General features: G+C 37.8%; 1 pseudogene; it reads left to right on the top strand.

Moving 5' to 3' along the window:
* Positions 1–1,584: 1,584 nt before the first annotated feature.
* LOC147584113 (acireductone dioxygenase pseudogene) lies at positions 1,585–1,923 on the top strand (annotated as a pseudogene).
* Positions 1,924–18,313: the final 16,390 nt, after the last annotated feature.

Genomic DNA, 18,313 nt, shown 5'->3' on the forward strand with positions numbered 1-18,313 from the left:
AGCCACCCAGGCACCCCTGATCTCACTTTAATTGCTAAAGTTACCTTTATTTCAGATACAAAATTTCAAACTACGGTCAAAATTTGTTTCATGAAAGATGATATTTTCCAGCAATTCCAGAAAATACGTTGAGATTTTGGGTGTATACAGCCAAAAAAGCCCAACGTCCATAATTTTACATGTGATTAGGAAAAAGAAGGGCTGAAATAATACTACGGGAATGTCACCAATGTACCACAGGAGATCCTGGGAAGCACCTGACGTCTATAATCTCATTTAATCCTCATTACAACACCATAAGGTGGATTCTAGTATTATTTCAAGGAACCAATGATAAGAATTATTTTAGTTCACTTCTAAGAACAATATGTTTCTATAAACATTATACATTTTTATGTAAGAAGAAAAGCAACTTACAAAAGTGCAAAGAACAAGGCAAAATATCTCCAAGATCTCATCACACAGGAAGAAAAAAAGGTATTAGTATTTGCTGAAAAAGATTTCAGATGTGTCTTTTTGCATGTGTATGTAAAGAAGGATATTGCTATACATTATTGCCACACAGATTAACAGACAAGCAATAAGATGACAGATGAATAGATAATATAGATTAACATACAGAGTGCTGATAAATAACAGATAGAACTCCAGCTGATGGGGGCGGGGGGTGCCTGGGTGGCTCAGCCGGTTGGACATCCAACTTTGGCTCAGGTCATGGTCTCCTCCTAGTTCGTGAGCCGGAGGCCCACAACGCGGCTCTGGGCTGACAGCTCACAGCCCGGAGCCTGCTTCATATTCTGTATCTCCCTCTCTCTCTGCCCCTCCCCTGTTCATGCTCTGTCTCTCTCAAAAATAAATAAACATTAAAAAAAAAATCCAGCCAGTGGTTTGAAAAATAATGTATTCTACTTTCTTCTCTTTTCATATACATAATCAACCAAAGGCATTCGTGTATGATAGAGGTGGTGAGATCAGGATGCCCCCAAAAAGTGCAAAGAAAAAGGAAGAGTTATTATTCAATACCTGATATTCACAACAGGATTTTAAGAAGAATGTAGGCTTGAAAGTCATACATCATGAAAGGGAAGAAGAGTGTTATACGTTTTCTTTCATCTTCCCTTTAGACCACCAAAAGCCAGTCTTGGAGACGTAGCGCATAAAGTCTCTGGAATGTGACTTCCAGACAGGAAGAAGTCTTAGGCCATCCGCATGTTGCCGCCTCCAGCGGTGGAATCTCACTTGGCCTCTGCAACAGGATAAACCATGGGCTCTTGCCGGGTGCCTCCCACAGCTGCCGGCAGGCGTGGGGTCAGGGGGCCAGGCCCCTCGTGGTACAGACAGGTGCTCGTGGCGCCCCCGTCCGGCCACGGTGCAGGCCCGATTCGCGCACCAGTCTGCCCACCGCGGTGCGGAGGCCTGGTCCGCCTGCAGGAGCTGTGCCAGCTGGGAGTTCTTCACTAGAAGCTGGATGCTGACAAATATGAGAATGATCCAGAATAAGAAAAGATCCGAAAAGACAGAAACTACTCCTGGGCCGACATAACAACCATATGCAAAGACAAATGACCTCATCATGAAGAAAAGATGTTCTGTGAGGAGTATCTTCACCGGATGATGAGATCCTCTATGTACATCTTGGGCAGCAGTGGGTACCTTGATATGAGAGACGGAGAAGACAGGTGGGTCAGCGTTTTCCTGGAACAGGGAGACGTGAGAACTCTTCCTGCAGGGATTCATCACCACTTCACGCTGGAGGAAAAGAACTATGTGAAAGCCATGCGGCTGTTTGTGGGAGAACCGGCGTGGACCGCTTACAACCGGTCAGCTGACCATTTTGAGACTTGGGGGCGGTACATACAAGTTTTGGCGCTGATAGCGGGGGGGGGGGCGCTCCTGGGGCCTAGCTCACCCCCATCCTTGTGAATGTCCTGAACGCGATCATAGCAGAGAACCTTTCCTTTCACCTTGCTTTTATGTTGTAGACTTGGGGCTGGGAGGGCTTTGTTTTGCAAGGGTGTTCGATCAGAGAGTGTTTTAATGAAAGGAGCCGTATTCTAAAAGTGATTTTTACACGGAAGCCACTGTGGGAATGCGGACAAATCACATTCGTTTTACATATTTCAAGGTCAGAGGTCTGTGGCCCTGTGTTAGCACATGCATTCGATTTTTAATCCGAATGAGAGTCATCTCTCCGAATGTACGTGCCAAGCTGCTCCATCAGGACCTGGTTCTTCAAGTGCAAGCAGATGTCAGTCAATGCCATGCCTGCCTTGTAGCAAGGTCTCGTGGTAGATGACAGGCCTGGCCAGACGGAAGACACTTTTCTCCCAGAACTGGGTGGGGAATGCCGTAGGGGGGAGCTTTCATATCAATGGTGGTTACTTGGAGTTTGGAGTTGCTTATGACACTTTCTTGCTCAAAATAAAGTAGCAGCCTTAATTTTATCCTCTGGCCTTGGAGTCCTTATATTCAGGTACATTTTGGTTCATTAAAATCACCCTTTTTAGATCCTTAAAAAACGGGGGGTGGGGGAGGGGTAAAAGATCCTTAACTATTTCACAAGTTTACAATTGCAATTACCTGACATGTACAAAGTTTTTTTTTCCTCCTTGGAAATTGTTTTCATTTTTATTATCATGTATATTTTACCCCATAGTTTTACATAACCATGATGTCTTTTATAGTTTCTGTGTTTATATTATAAGACCTGTATTATAACTTACTCTTCTTACTAGTTAACAAAGCACACAAAGTAATTCACATAATAATGCTGGTTGCTCGGTTAATAACGCTTTGGGTCAATATAGAACTTTTAACTTTTTAAAACCTTTATGAATGCTTTTCCACAAAAATCTTTAACTACAAATGTAACAAATTTAAAACAAAATGAAATTCCCATCTAATGGAGAGAAAAAATTGAGTCACAAATAGTGACTCATCCTGCTGGTGGCTGGTTGGCAGCTAGGAACAAATTAGATCAGTTCTCCAAATCCCCAGCCCAGTATTATTTTCATTAAACATCCCTTTGAAGTTATCTCTGAACAAGTTTCTTCGCTTTAGGATCAAGGTAAAAAAAGATTAAGCTATCTCCTCATGGCAAGATCTGTCCGAGCCAGTTTGGTCCTCCAGTTGTTGTGGTAAGTAAGCTCTTCAGTGAAGACATTGAAAGACTGTATATGACCAGCATTTCCAAACGAGATTCTGAACCACTTGTATTTTGTTCCTCCTTCTGATCGTCATCCATGGTAAATCTTGCCCATTCTTTCATTTTCTTCTGTCCAAGCCCCCAAACTGATACACGGAACTGACCTGGAAATACAAGGACATTTTCTGGCTACTGTGGCTTTGGGATAATCTATTCTCTGCCAACTTGGTCATTGCTCAGACAGTCAGTCCATCATAATTTTGTCCAATCCACTAATAAAAACTGGACATCAAAGAAAATCAACGTATTTGTATATTTTTAAGTGAGTAAGGAAATCCTTTTTAAAATATTCTTTCTGAGCCAACAATTAAAATGCTAAACAGTGCATAGATGTGGGAGATTAGATATGAAGAAACAGCTTGGGAGTTCATAAGCCTTAATTACACCAGACACGGATGTACTTCATACTTAAAACAAGGATGTTGTTTCTAAAGCTTCTCTTCTTTTAGTTTGTCTATAAAATTAAAAAGAAAAATGAGAAAAATGGAAGAAGCTCACATATTAAATACTAAATTCAGACTAAAAATTCAAAAATATGTAAAACATATGTAAAATGAAAACATCTTATAACATCTCAGAACTTAAGTTCAAACCACTATAAGATTTGATTTATAGATTCTGTCTTTGCTCAACATATGTATGCATATATACACTCAAACTAATCACACGTTGGAAACAGAACCAATAAAAAATAAAACATGAGTTCAGAATCTCAAGAAAAAAAGACAAAACACCTGACAGACCTATTCTTGTAACACAATAAAATCCTTGAACTACTCCCTGCCAACAAATGCCTATGAAACAATGGGAGACACTTAAAGGAGGAAGAAGCTTAGGGTTAAAGTAACAAACAAGAAATGAAAAAATCTGTTGTAACTGTAGAGTGTGCTCCTTTGTCATTGTAGCACATTATAAACTTTAAAACACTGCTCAGACTGGTTTTATGTACACTACTCTTGATTCTACCTCATGTTTTGCTGCATTTGAAAAAGGTTTTTCTACTTTAAACCTCTAAATATCAGGCTGAGGAAGCCTGACTTAAGAGCACTTATTAATAGCATTTCACGCCTATTTTATTACATTTAAACTGCCTTGAAATCATTGGAGTGTCTCAGCTAGGTTTCCCTTGAACTTATTACCTTCCTAAGGCACCCAGAGGTTTTTCCCAAAGGCAGTATCTTTTTCAAAAGTACCATCTTATGTCAGCTTATTAGCTATGATGGCCACTTCAATTGGTTGACAACATAAGGGGAATAGAGGTCTTGAGTGTACTAAAAAGTTTTTGAAGACTTAATAATTCTATGATATGGTTTTTGTAGTGTTTTGTTTTTTTGACCTTTTTCTTGGTCTTCCATCCTCAGGATCTAAAAAGGCATTAGCCTAATGTCTAAAACTCTCCAGAAGTATTTAGATTTCCTTTTATGAACACTGGTAGAAGAAAGAAGATAGCCTCTCCTGGAGTGATAATGGGCAACTGTTCATCCACTCTACATTCTTCTGCTGGGGGCTGCTAGAGCATTTAACATCTTCACTCTGATTTCATTCAAGCCACTCACAATAATAGGACATTTTCACTTCCACCACCACTCCAAAAACTTTAGAGGCCACATTACCACACGAAATTACTGGTTTGATTGATAGCATAAAGTTTGAAGATTTTCTTTAAATGTTTATACTTTCCTACTGCTCCATAATTTAAGATATTCAAAAATGAGCTGTTCAGCTATTCTTAGGGCAAAAAACCATCTTCAGAACAAAAATATCTATACATTTCTAGATCTGTAAATTTAAAGCTGGAAGTGACTATTTATACCGAGTCAGATTTACGGAGATAAACAGATCACTCTGAGATTTTGAGTCCTGGCATCTGAGTTCCAGGCTAGTATTTCCAACTGTCTGCTAAACTTGAAACCCAGTTGCCCTGCAGCTTCTCAACCTCAACAAGCAAAAGCTTAACTTCGTCTTTTTCCACAGAAGTTACTCCAGGTCCAGTTGGGAAAAACAAAAATCTCAGTAGGTATTTGAACAGGAAGAATTTACTATAAATGAGTTACCAAGGTGTTGGATGGTATAAGAGAGATGGTGACCAAAAGAGGCAACTTCTTGAGAAGAACCAAGGGAAGGGGCTTGTGTTGAGCTCACAGAACTCAGTAGTTTGTAGGAAGAATCCCGTGGATTCAGGGCTGTGAAGACAGGTGTTGGTGCACTGGAAGTGGATGGGGGCTGGCCGAGAAGGGAGCCCCCTGAGGAGGTGCACTTGTAGGCTGCTCCTGGTATCTTTGAGGAGTCAGGATGAAACCGATTCTTGGAAGGCCAAAAAACCAAAACAAAACAAAAACAAAACAAACGAACAAACAAACAAACCCCAGCTGATAATGCAACCACAACCAACACTCCCCCTGCCAGGCTGAAGGGGTTTGGCTGGGGAGACCTTGACAGGAACAGCCAGTACAGAAGAAGGCTCAAATCCTGTCTCCCCTCCTGCTGTCTAATTTCCTTCCAGTTCCCCATTGGCAAAACCTAGCAGGGAACCAGATGGCAAAAGAAAACTGTTGTCAGAGTTCTAGTCCCAGCCTTGCAAAGCAAAGTATGGAAAGGTGGATTTCAAGTTGAGAGATAATAGCTCTTCTCATCACTGCTGTTTTGTCTACTCATCCTTCAAGTCTCGCTAGGAGAACCTTCCCTGACCCCAGACATAGGGCTCTGTAAGTTCCCCCTCCCTTTGCTCTCATATGTTTTGATTAGAGGCAAAGTATGTAATCACAAGAAACTCTCTCTCTCTGTTTCTGTCTCTCTTTTGCCTTTGACTCTGTCTCTGACTCTGTCTCTGTCTCTCTCTCACACACACACAAAGATAGGTGGGCAAAAAGTTCATTAAGAATCAAATAAAGTAAGAAAATATTTTTCATCTATCAAACTACAAAAAAAAAAAAAGGAAAGATCAGTAAGGCCAATTATGATGAAGGATTTAGTAAAAAGCAGTTGCTAAATGTAAACTGGTAGTTTATCATATTGTTGTGATAATGCATTCTCTGAAACTCCGCACAAGAATGTGAACCTCTAAAGCTCTATCACAGTAGAGGTGCTTAATAAAGTGCTGCTGAGTTTAAGAAAGAAGGCAGCCAGGGAACCTTCTTTTGGTCAGAGGGTGAGAAGAAGAGACACCATAACACCAGTGTCTTGAATTTCGTTCTAGGAGCGTCGACATTGCACCACTTCAGGGAATGTTCCTACTCTCCATATGAATACAAATCTGTCCATAAAGAGATTTTAAAGTTTTATTAATTTTTGACCACTTTCTTATACCATACACAAAAATAAATTCAAAATGGATGAAAGACCTAAATGTGAGACAGGAAACCATCAGAATCCTAGAGGACAGCACAGGCAGTAATCTCTTTGACATTGGCCATGACAATCTCTTACTAGGTATGTCTCCCAAGGCAAGGGAAAAAAAGCAAAAATAAACTATTGGAACTTCATCAAGATAAAAAGCTTCTGCACAGCCAAAGAAATAATAAACAAAACTAAAAGGCAACCTTTGGAATGGAAGAAGATATTTGCAAATGACATATCTGATAAAGGGTATCCAAAATATGTAAGTAACATATTTCAGAACTCAAAAAGCAAATAATCTAGTTAAAAAATGGGCAGAATACATGAATAGACATTATTCCAAAGAACACTTTCACATGGCTGACAGACATATGAAAAGATGCTCAACATCACTCATCATCAGGGAAATACAAATCAAAACTACAATGAGATATCACCTCACACCTGTCAGAATGGGTAAAATTAACAACTCAGGAAACAATAGATGTTGGCAAGTATGAGAGAAAAGGGGAACACTTTTATACTGTTGGTGGTAATGCAAACTGGCACAGCCACTCTGGAAAACAATGTGTAGGTACCTCAGAAAGTTAAAGACAGAACTACCCTATGACCCAGCAATTTCACTATTAGGTATTTACCTAAAGGACACAAAGATACCGATTTGAAGGGGAACATACACCTGATGTTTAGAGCAATATTATCAACAACAACCAAATTATGGAAAGAGCCCAAGTGTCCACTGACGAATGAATTAAAGAAGACTTCGTCAGTGGACACTTGGGCTCTTTCCATAATTTGGTTGTTGTTGATAATATTGCTCTAAACATCAGGTGTATGTTCCCCTTCAAATCGGTATCTTTGTATCCTTTAGGTAAATACCTAATAGTGAAATATAGTGAAATATAGTATATATATATATATATATATATATATATATATATATGTATTTATATACACACACACACTCACATATATATAATGGAATATTACTCAGCCATCAAAGGGAATGAAATCTTGCCATTTGCAACAATGGGGATGGAGCTAAAGCATATTATGCTAAGCAAAATAAGTCTGTCAAAGAAAGATGAATAACATGATTTCATTCATATGTGGAATTTAAGAAACAAAACAGATGCACATGAATGGGGAGAAGAGGCAAACCATAAAATAGACTCTTAACTCTAGAGAATAAACTGAAGGTTACTGGAGGGAAGGTGGGCAGGGGAATGGGTTAAATGGGTTATGGAGGAGGGCACTTGTTGTGATGTGTTTATGTAAGTGATGAATTACTAAATTCTACACCTGAAACTAACATTACACTGTGTGTTAAATGGAATTTAAATAAAAGCTTGAAAAAGAAAAAAAAATGAATAGAAAAAACAGAGTAAAGTTTTATTAGTTTTTTTCAATATAGAAATATATAAAGAACAAAACCAAAATACTACAGTTTTGCCATGTAGATAATCTCAATGGACATTTTTAAATAAGTAATATATATGCATAGTGAGAAAAAATAAAACTATTCAGAGAAGCACAAAACAAGAACATGAAAATCTTCCTCTTTCTGTGCTAGTCCCTTTCATGGAAAGATTTTTGGTTAAAATTTTAAAGATTTCAAATGTTAGAAAAGTTTACTCCAGGTATAAGGATACAGCTGCTCTGTTATGGTTCGAGCTTTTTATTTTCAGCCTAAATTACATTAAACTGTATTCCTGAACAGTACATATCCTCTAAAACCATCATGGTGATATGGCACCATGATATGGTAACATGATACAACTTGATATGTCTTCAATAATATGTAGTTTAATTATTTCATTGTGGAGACAAAGAAAGTTTGGAGACGAAGTTTGTGTAATTACCCGGAGCCCCAAAATCAATAACAGACCTACTAATATGATTCAAAATTCCTGATTTCCCAATAATACATATATTACTCATAATTCAAGTAAAAGATACAGAAGAATTAGCTAAAAATGTATGCCTTAAACTTAATGACAGATCGTCATATAATTATTTTGCTTCTATAGAGTGCAGATTGTTAGAAGAGAAGAGTTACTAATATTTTTGCAGTACTAATGTTAGAACTACTCAGGCAAAAAAATTCACATTTCACCAGGTGTTTCACATGAGTCTGACAACTGTTTTTAAAACATTGCTAATCCTTTAAGCCTGTGTCCTAACATAATTTTTGTGTTTGTGTACCTCATTACAAATAGAAACGGGAGTATTCTCTAAATATTAGACTCAATGAGAATTTCCTTAGCAATATCCCAACATCACATGCCCTGTAAAAGAAAGGAGGTAACAGTTCTTTTATATTAGCAATATTACATCTGAGATTCAAATGCCGTGTTCTTCGTATTTCTTTGCCATCATCAAGAGTATCATTATCTTGACAGAGTGAGGGATTTGGGGGATGGTGTTGTGGGAGTGAAAAAGAAAACACAATGCTTGAGTACATTTTTAAAAAATACTAAGTAGAAAATAAATGCAAATACTCCCTAAAATGCATCTGTGTTTATGGGGGATAGGAAGTTGAATTAATTACTAAAATAAACATATCCAGAGCAATTAATAAATTCAGTCTGTGCTATTTTAGGGTTAATGTGCTGATTAAAGAACTGAAGATTAACTGGGCATTTTGCAAAAGAAAAAATGCAGATTATCCATTAAAATAGAAGATTACCTAATAATCAGATTTGCAAAATTAATAATAATGATAATATCCAATGTGATCAGAAGTGGAAAAACGGAGACTTCCATACATTGTTGCTAGAGGTGCTAATTGGTCTAATTTTCTGGAAGGCAATTTGCCTTGTCTATTAACATTTTAAATGTGCTTGCCTTTTGATTCAGTAAGTCCAATACTAGAATCTATCCCAAGGTATTAATTGAGAAGTGCACCAAAAAATATAAGTGAAAGGATTTTGTTGCTTATAACAACAAACAGCTGGATAATGTCCTCAATGCCTATCAATACGATATTGGTCATTTATTTAATGAATATATAGCCATTAAAAAGAATGATGTAGATCCATTTGCACTGACATAGGAAGATGGTAATGATATGTAACTAATTAAAAGGAAAGAAAACTGGGGAATAGGCTACAAAAAATATGTTTACAACTGTTTGTATGAGTGTGTGTTTTTAGACATATAGATATTGTAATACACTTAGTTTGGCATGGGATACGTTCATGAACTGCTTTACACTAATTTATATTGTTAAATTATTTTATTTATTTTATCTATATTCAGCAAAGATATTGTATTTATAATCAGCAAAGTTAATAAAGCCATTCTAATTCTGGAGGGAAAAAAGACCAGGCACATAACTGTCAATTTTTAGCACTGGGATGGTGGAAAGTCATTTAGTAAAGTCCTAGAAAACATTGGGGATTTATTTTCCTCTTTTTTATTCTATAAAATGTCAGCATTAAATTTTGCAAGGTGCATTTGACAGGATATAGGCACAAAGAAACACCCACTTGTATAAGCATAGGAACTCTGGGTTGAGTCTTAATGTTTTGCCTTCATTTGACAACCTGTGATACATGCTACAGTGACATAGGAAAAGGTTATTCCTAGTAATAATGGCTAGTATTTATGGAAACTTACCACATGACAGGTACTGGTCTCAGTGCTTTAAGTGTATCAACTCATTTAATCCTCACCATGACTCTGAATAATAGGTTCTAATGTTATCTTTCTTTTACAGATGAATTACCTGAGAGGTTTCAAAAGTTGAAGTAATTGGCCTGATATGGCAGAGCCAGTAAATAACCAAATCTAGTAAGAAGTCTAGGGCTTTTCTTTGGAGAAGATTTGGGATCCTTTGCTTGATTTCCACTTTCACCAAGGCAGAAAAAATGTTACATTTGTAAAGCTATTTTCTGGAAATTATATAAATCAAGAGTCTTCTAAGAATCTTCTCTCTTACTCACATTTAGCTAAAAATCAGCATGAGAGCTAAATGCTGCCCATTTAGAATAAATCAAACCCTACAGCAGAAGAGAAGCCTTGAAGCCGCTCACTTTCCAGTGATAAAGATGAAATTCATAGGCACTGTGATGCAGCGTGGAGGACAGAAGGAGCCTCGCAGAGCAAGGGTGGGGTGCGGAGGGGTACCTCGGGAAAGGGCATGTGGGGGAGGATGGAAATGGGAGGCAGGCAGTGTTCAGGGAGCGGAAGGGAGCCGGTCTGATTGGGAGGACAAACAAAGGCGGCAGGAAGTAGGTGATACAGGAGATAGTTCTTAAAGATTAACATTATTTGTAAATCTTATAGTTCTATCCGGAATCTTGAAAGCACATACTCATTATAGATATCTCAGGAAGTACACAAAATCATAAAAACAACAATCAAATCACCACAACTCAGAAATAATCACATTTTGGGGTGTTATCAGCTGGGTACAATTTCAACAGACAGTGAGCAAAGTGGAGACAATTTAGGGAGAACAAAGACAGAGAGGTGGGAAAGATGTTATAAATAGCTGGAACAAAAGGAAGTTAGAGGAAAATCTGAAAGAGTAGATTAGGGGATTTCATCATTGAAAAAATTAAATGTGAGGGTACCACAAGGTGAGCAGTGGGGAGCCATTGGAGATTTTAGGGCAATGGAAGGATGTGTTTGAGGCCCACACTTAAGATATATTAATCTGGTGGTAGCATCAGAAAAGATTGGAAAAGGGAATGATAGGAATTTAGAGCACTTAATAATTTATTACAGTGATATAAAGGGAAAAGTTATATATGTAATACTGAACTAAAGAAAAAATAACTAATAGGAGAGGAAAAATACAAGACACATAATCGTAGAGATAAAGTCCTGTACATGTTGTCTAAAATGCATGTCCAGTTTTTATTATCTTTCATTCTATTTTCTTTTTTTTGGGGGGGGGAAGAGCCTGGAATGTTGCAAGATTGTAAAACATCAATTTTGACAATTCTGTAAGAGTGATTAGCTTCTTTTTTTAATTTTTTTTTTTCAACGTTTATTTATTTTGGGGACAGAGAGAGACAGAGCATGAACGGGGGAGGGGCAGAGAGAGAGGGAGACACAGAATCAGAAACAGGCTCCAGGCTCTGAGCCATCAGCCCAGAGCGTGACGCAGGGCTCGAACTCACGGACTGCGAGATCGTGACCTGGCTGAAGTCGGACGCTTAACCGACTGCGCCACCCAGGCGCCCCTAGCTTCTTAATTATTAAGTAAATTGTTCTATGTTTGGAACAAAATATCAGAAAGAATGAGTTACCTTCATAAACTCAGAGGCTACATTATATATTTTTAAAAATTTTTAAAAATGTTTTTATTTATTTTTGAGACAGAGAGAGACAGAGCATGAACAGGGGAGGGGCAGAGAGAGAGAGGGAGACACAGAATCTGAAGCAGGCTCCAGGATCTGAGCTGTCAGTACAGAGCCCGGCGCGGGGCTCGAACTCACAGATTGTGAGATCATGACCTAAGCTGAAGTCGGACACTTAACCGACTGAGCCACCCAGGTGTCCCAGAGGCTACATTATAGAAAGAGAAACCTTTCACAAGGATGTGAACAAAGCCCCTCCTAAGGTTAATATTTTGCCCAAAGTAAAATAATTTGGTTATAGGATTCATCAAACATAAATCTTATTATTGACTTTAATTGTTGCATTATTTACAGTATATATCACAATTCCTATAAATTGTATGCCTTAGAAATAATAGACCATTCAGCGAATCATTTCTATTTAAATTTAATTAAGAGAGAAATGATGTTATGATGACAAAAGTTTAGTACTATCTTTACATACATTTAATAAATTGCCTTAGTTTGATTTGCATTTTTTGGTGTTTGTTATCTGTTATTTTTTTTCCATGACTAGTGCTAGATGACATTATAATTCCTGTTAGAGATAAAGAAAACATTCAAGAGAAGTTAGAGGAGTTACTGTGTTAGAAATAACTCTCCTACTTCTTTTCCCAGATCTGACATTACAAGATATCTGACTTCATACCTCATTTTTCTAATTTCTGAAGTAGAAATAGAAGTTGAAATTGTAGAAGTTGAAGAAGTTGTCGAAGCCAGGGAATTGCAGTCCTCATCTGTGTGTGTGTTTATATAAACACACTATAGGCATTCCTTAAATGTATAGGTAGTATAAACATCCACAGAAACAGGTTTCTGCAGGCTGTATTTGCAGCAAACACTGTAGAGATGTTTCCAGACCCTCTTGTGTTCCTTATAGCACTAGCCCCCGATGCCTTAGTCAAGGATTGATTAGTAATGGAGTAGGAAAGCCCAGCTTCCTTTTCTAAGGTGGGAACGACTCTGGGCCCGGCTTATATTCTAGAGCTCTTCTGTGGTTCCCGCCTGAAGGGACCCTACATGGGACTTTGCCTGACATGGCATTCTTCTTAGCTTCTCTCTTCTTCTGTGTCCTGCGTCCCACAGTCCTTCACCATTTTCTCCTGGGAGAACTTAATACTCTCTTGTACCTGAATCCTCTTCTCAGAGTCTAACCTGGGGAACCCAAACTAGCAACTATAAACTAAAATCCAAAAGGGAAAAAGGGAAATAGTGTAAAGTTTACGGAAAACACAGTGCCATTTTCTGTCAAGAAACCAGGCCAGGGATATGATTAAGAGCAGCTAAACCACCAGAGAAATACGTGCAAATCATAGGTTCGATAGGAGCTTTTATTTTTTTTTAATGTTTATTTATTCTGAGAGAGAGTGAGAACATGTGCATGTGCAAACACAAGTGGGGAAGGGGCAGAGAGAGGGAGAGAGAGAATCCTAAGTAGGCTCCATGCTGTTACCACAGATCCCGATGCAGTGTTTGATCCCGTGAACTCTGAGATCATGACCTGAGCCTAAATTAAGAGTCAGATGCTTATCTGACTGAGCCACCCAGGCAACCCCCGGAGGAGCTTTTATTTTTTTTTTTATTTTTTATTTTTTTAAAACAATTTAACAGGGTTTTTTTAATTTTTATTTTTGAGACAGGGAGAGACAGCATGAACAGGGGAGGGTCAGAGAGAGAGGGAGACACAGAATCTGAAACAGGCTCCAGGCTCTGAGCTGTCAGCACAGAGCCCGATGTGGGGCTCGAACTCACGGACCGCGAGATCATGACCTGAGCTGAAGTTGGCTGCTCAACCGACTGAGCCACCCAGGCGTCCCCCGGAGAGCTTTTAAATGCACATTTCCAAAAATATTGCCATGTCAAACTTATAAAAGAGAAAAAAATTCAGTGTGATTCATCCTTCTGGTAACAGTAATAGCTGCCATTTGTTGAATTCTTCTTACCTATGATTATCATTTTTCCACCATCTTTACATATCTCATGGCACTTAGTCCCCACAATTCTACAGTGGAGACATTTCTTTATAGTTCATGTTTAGAGTGTGGCTCTGAGGTCACACAGCTTAATAAATACCTGTACCAAAATTCAAACCCAGATCTAATCTGCCACTAAAGTTCATAGTCTTTCCACTTCGGCTCATTGTATTGCTCTTCTATAAGAGTATTCTGCAATATAATGGGTGCCTATGTTTGTTGACTTACTATTCGTTTTCCTCTGCCACTGACAGGAAATGATGAGACAGTATTTATCCAATGACTTTCGTCAAAGAACTCACTCTTTGCAAATATAAACCAAACTCTTCCAATCACTTCAAAGGGTTAAAAAATAAGATTTCTCAAATCTTGTGTTTTAAGAATGCCAAGATTTGTCTGGTTGTGGCTATGTCATGGAGACACCCATTAAGGAGGTCATCAACAATTTGCTTGACCAGCTAGTGCAGAAAAGACAGCAATAAATCATTATGCAAGTGCTGAGTCTAGACAGGGCTATTATGCTCCATACCCTGTGGCTCACACATAACTACTTAGATTGTTTAGATAATAACTCTGGCCAACCATTTTTCTGTGGTGGTCATTTTTGACTTCTGAAGGCTGATCAACTTATTATTCCTGTTATAGCATGCTATCATGAAGCACATTCAGGTGTAATGTTGTATCTTTTATCTATAACAACCATGGAGAAAAATCAAGAATGTCCACGCAAGGGTGGCACAAGAAGCTGGAGCCATTTTGCTCTTTGTGGTCAGACACAACAACATATAATTCATGTCAATCTTTGACACAGACGCAGCATAACTCAAGTGGATGGCATTGTATGTATCTGGCCTTACAAAATAAAAATACTATCTTCACGTCCCGTGAACTCTTCTCTTAACCCTATGGCAGCAAAGGCTTTTCATCCATGGAACAGTTCTACACTTGGTGCACCACCCTGAAGATTTTGTATATTTCACTTAGCAATCATTTGGATAAAGAGGTTTAATCTAAGAATGGATACATAATGGAGTTGAGTGAAGGAACGACCTAATGAAGACAGGAAAGCTGAGTTTTATTTCTGTAGCTGTGGATTACTTTGGAATCAGAAGGGATTCATTTCCAACTGTCTCTATAAACGTGGAAAGCAATTGGATACTATAGTGGATTGAACCATGTCCCCACTAAAGATGTTGAGGTCTCAACTTCCAGTACCTATGAATGTGATCTTATTTGGAAATAGGGTCTTTGCAGATGATTGAGTTAATTATTCACAGCATAGTTATTTAGAAAGCCTGCAATTCCTGTTATGACTATTTAGTAAGTGATTACCCCAGCATTCAAGATTCTCTATATTTTTGACAATATGTACTACTTTTAACTTTATTTTCTTTTTTTTTTTTAATTTTTTTTTCAACGTTTATTTATTTTTGGGACAGAGAGAGACAGAGCATGAACGGGGGAGGGGCAGAGAGAGAAGGAGACACAGAATCGGAAACAGGCTCCAGGCTCTGAGCCATCAGCCCAGAGCCTGACGCGGGGCTCGAACTCACGGACCGCGAGATCGTGACCTGGCTGAAGTCGGACGCTTAACCGACTGCGCCACCCAGGCGCCCCTTAACTTTATTTTCTAATAATACCACATATAAATGATCTAAAGTCTAGCCAAATTGATGTCCTTGTAGTTCATTATACACATTGAAAATCTCCAAATTCCTGACTCTTTCTACTTCTTTGCTTGTCAAAAATGTCCTTTATTCTCTTTATTTTTCCAGGTCCTTCCTACTCTTATTTCAAGGCTCATTTTGCCTGCCACCATTCCCATAAGAATTTTCCAGAATGCACTGGAGTGGGTAATGGTCCTCCCCTTTGAAATCCCATATTAATTATTGCTTTTGTATTATTTGATTCTCCATCTATCCAATATGTACTAAGTATATCTTTTTGTGTATACCTTCTCTCTCCAATAAGTTTTCAATGTATCTCTTTCTAATCTTACAGTATAAAAGTTATCACCCAATAAACATCAGTTGGCCATTATGATACATATTAATAATTTATACTATGGGATATGTTATATGTTACTATATAATATATATTATCAGTAATATATTTTATGGTATATATATCAATAATAGTTGTCAATTTTCCAAGAAAATTACTTGAAATTCAGAGATACTTATAAGTAAAGGGTAATCTCTTTGCCTCTACCTTACAAAACAAGTAAGTCAGCATTATTATCCTGATATTACAGAACTGAAAACAGAATGAGAAACATAAAATGGCTTCTCTAAAAAGAACCCCAATTTTTGAAAGCAAAATGTCAACAAAGAGGCTGAGCCAAAATACAGAATTTAGTTCTAACCCCAAACCCAAGACTTATTCACCCACTACTTAAAAATAATAATGGCTGTTTAATAAAAAGGAAACAAAGGTGAAGTAAATGTTGAAGATATTTTGAGTGACAACTATGTAAATACCATGAATCTGCCTCTAGTATACCACCCAGTTTCTCTGATACAGTTTTTTTTTTCTTTAAAGAGAAAGAGGGAGTGGGGGAGAGGAGGACGAGGAGGAGGGGGGACAGAGAGAGAGAGAGAGAGAGAGAGAGGGAGGGAGAGAGAGAATCTTAAGAATACTCCACACTCAGCACAAATGCGGGGCTCAATACCACGACACTGGGATCACAACCTGAGCTGAAATCAAGAGTAGGATGCTCAACTGACTGAGCCACCCAGATGCCCCATATCTGACCTAGTTTTTATTAATTACAGTATCAAGCAAAGAATATATAGGAAATATATGTATCACATATTTTGTCTTTCTATATCACTTGGCCTTGAATGAATAGTCAAATCTTATTGAAGAATAAACAAAGAACTACTGACAAGAACAAAAGATATAGACAATTCCAAGGTCAAGACTTAAGAGACTTACTTAGTAATTAGGATACAATTAATTTGATCCATGATATGGATGAATAGTGCTAAGAAAAAATGTAATTTGGGGCATCTGGGTGGCTCAGTCAGTTCCAACTTTAGCTCAGGTCATGATCTCGCAGTTTGTGAATTTGAGCCCCGTGTTGGGCTCTGTGCTGTCAGCACAGAGCCTGGAGCTGCTTCAAGTTCTGTGTCTGCCTCTCTCTCTGCCCCTCCCCTGCTCGTGCTCTGTCTCTCTCTCTCTCTCAAAAATGAACTTTAAAAAAAAGAACAGAAAAAGTGTAATTTGATGAATTAATTTTTCAAAAATCTTTAATTCAAAACTTTCTAGCATTTTCACTAAAGTCTTTAATATATATCAGAGAGAAAGAGAGAGAACCTTGTCCTCTTTTGCACCCTTTCAAAAACCCAGCTTTTGCACCCTTTCAGCCAGATTTTGCACCCTTTCAAAAACCCAGCTATAGTTTATCAATCTGAAGGAACAATTCTTGTTCTTGTATAAATCTGGTGCATGTAAGCAACTAAGTGCTTTTATTTGCAACTAAGTGTTTTAACAGGTGCTGTTTTCCTACCCACCTGCTATACTCCGAACACACACATTAATAAAGGAGAAAGTGTTCAAAAACATCTTAGGATTAAAGAGTGATTCATAAACCTAATTTTATTTCTTTTCTTAGTTCTTAGTGCATTTCCAGAGTTTAGGTTGATATGCAAACTTTCTCTCCTAGGCATTGGAAAAATCAGTTGCTGAGTGTCCAAATGGCAGTTAAATTACCTCAGTTTTGTCGCTCACCATAGTACCACTGTATCAATGGACTATGTCTCATTTTCCACAAATGAGAGAATTGAACAGTATATGATCCTTTTTAAAAATCACCAATTTATTGACTAGTGGGGAAAAGTACTGTACTACGTCAGTATACAGCATCCCCTTCCATTAGCGAAAATCAAATGACATTTATATGCAGTTTATAAGCTTGGGTTGACAAAGCTGCTACGAGAGATGAGGGAGTTCCAGCAATCAAGATTGAGATAATGTTAGCTGATCAAATATTCACCTCTGCTTATTTCCTTCCTTTACCTACTTGTCATTATTCCCACCCTGTTACTGCGTTTTTGAGATGGTAGCTGAATTCTCACTAAAATCACTGAACTCACCTTATGACTTTTGTTCTCACTTTATCTACTATATGTTTATGAGAAAAGCCACAAATAGAGAAAAATATTTTAAAACAATTTATACGGTTTTGCTTGGGTATGTGATGATCAAGATGCCATTGTGTGTGTGTGTGTGTGTGTGTGTGTGTGTGTGTGTGTGTGTGTGCCTAGTTATATTCAGGTTTCTTCTCTTCTTTAATTCATCTTTTTGAAATTGCCTTATTTCAGCACCAATTTTACAAATATGTATCTTATTTTGCACTTTTTCTTGTACTTTTATTTTATACTTTTATCTTATGTTTTTCAATAGTATTATGGGAAAGGAATTTTTTAAATTTTTTTTTCAACATT

The sequence above is a fragment of the Puma concolor genome, chromosome A1 (genome assembly GCF_028749965.1).
Source record: "Puma concolor isolate L17-30 chromosome A1, mPumCon1.1.hap2, whole genome shotgun sequence".
In the NCBI taxonomy this organism is placed as follows: Eukaryota; Metazoa; Chordata; class Mammalia; order Carnivora; family Felidae; genus Puma; species Puma concolor.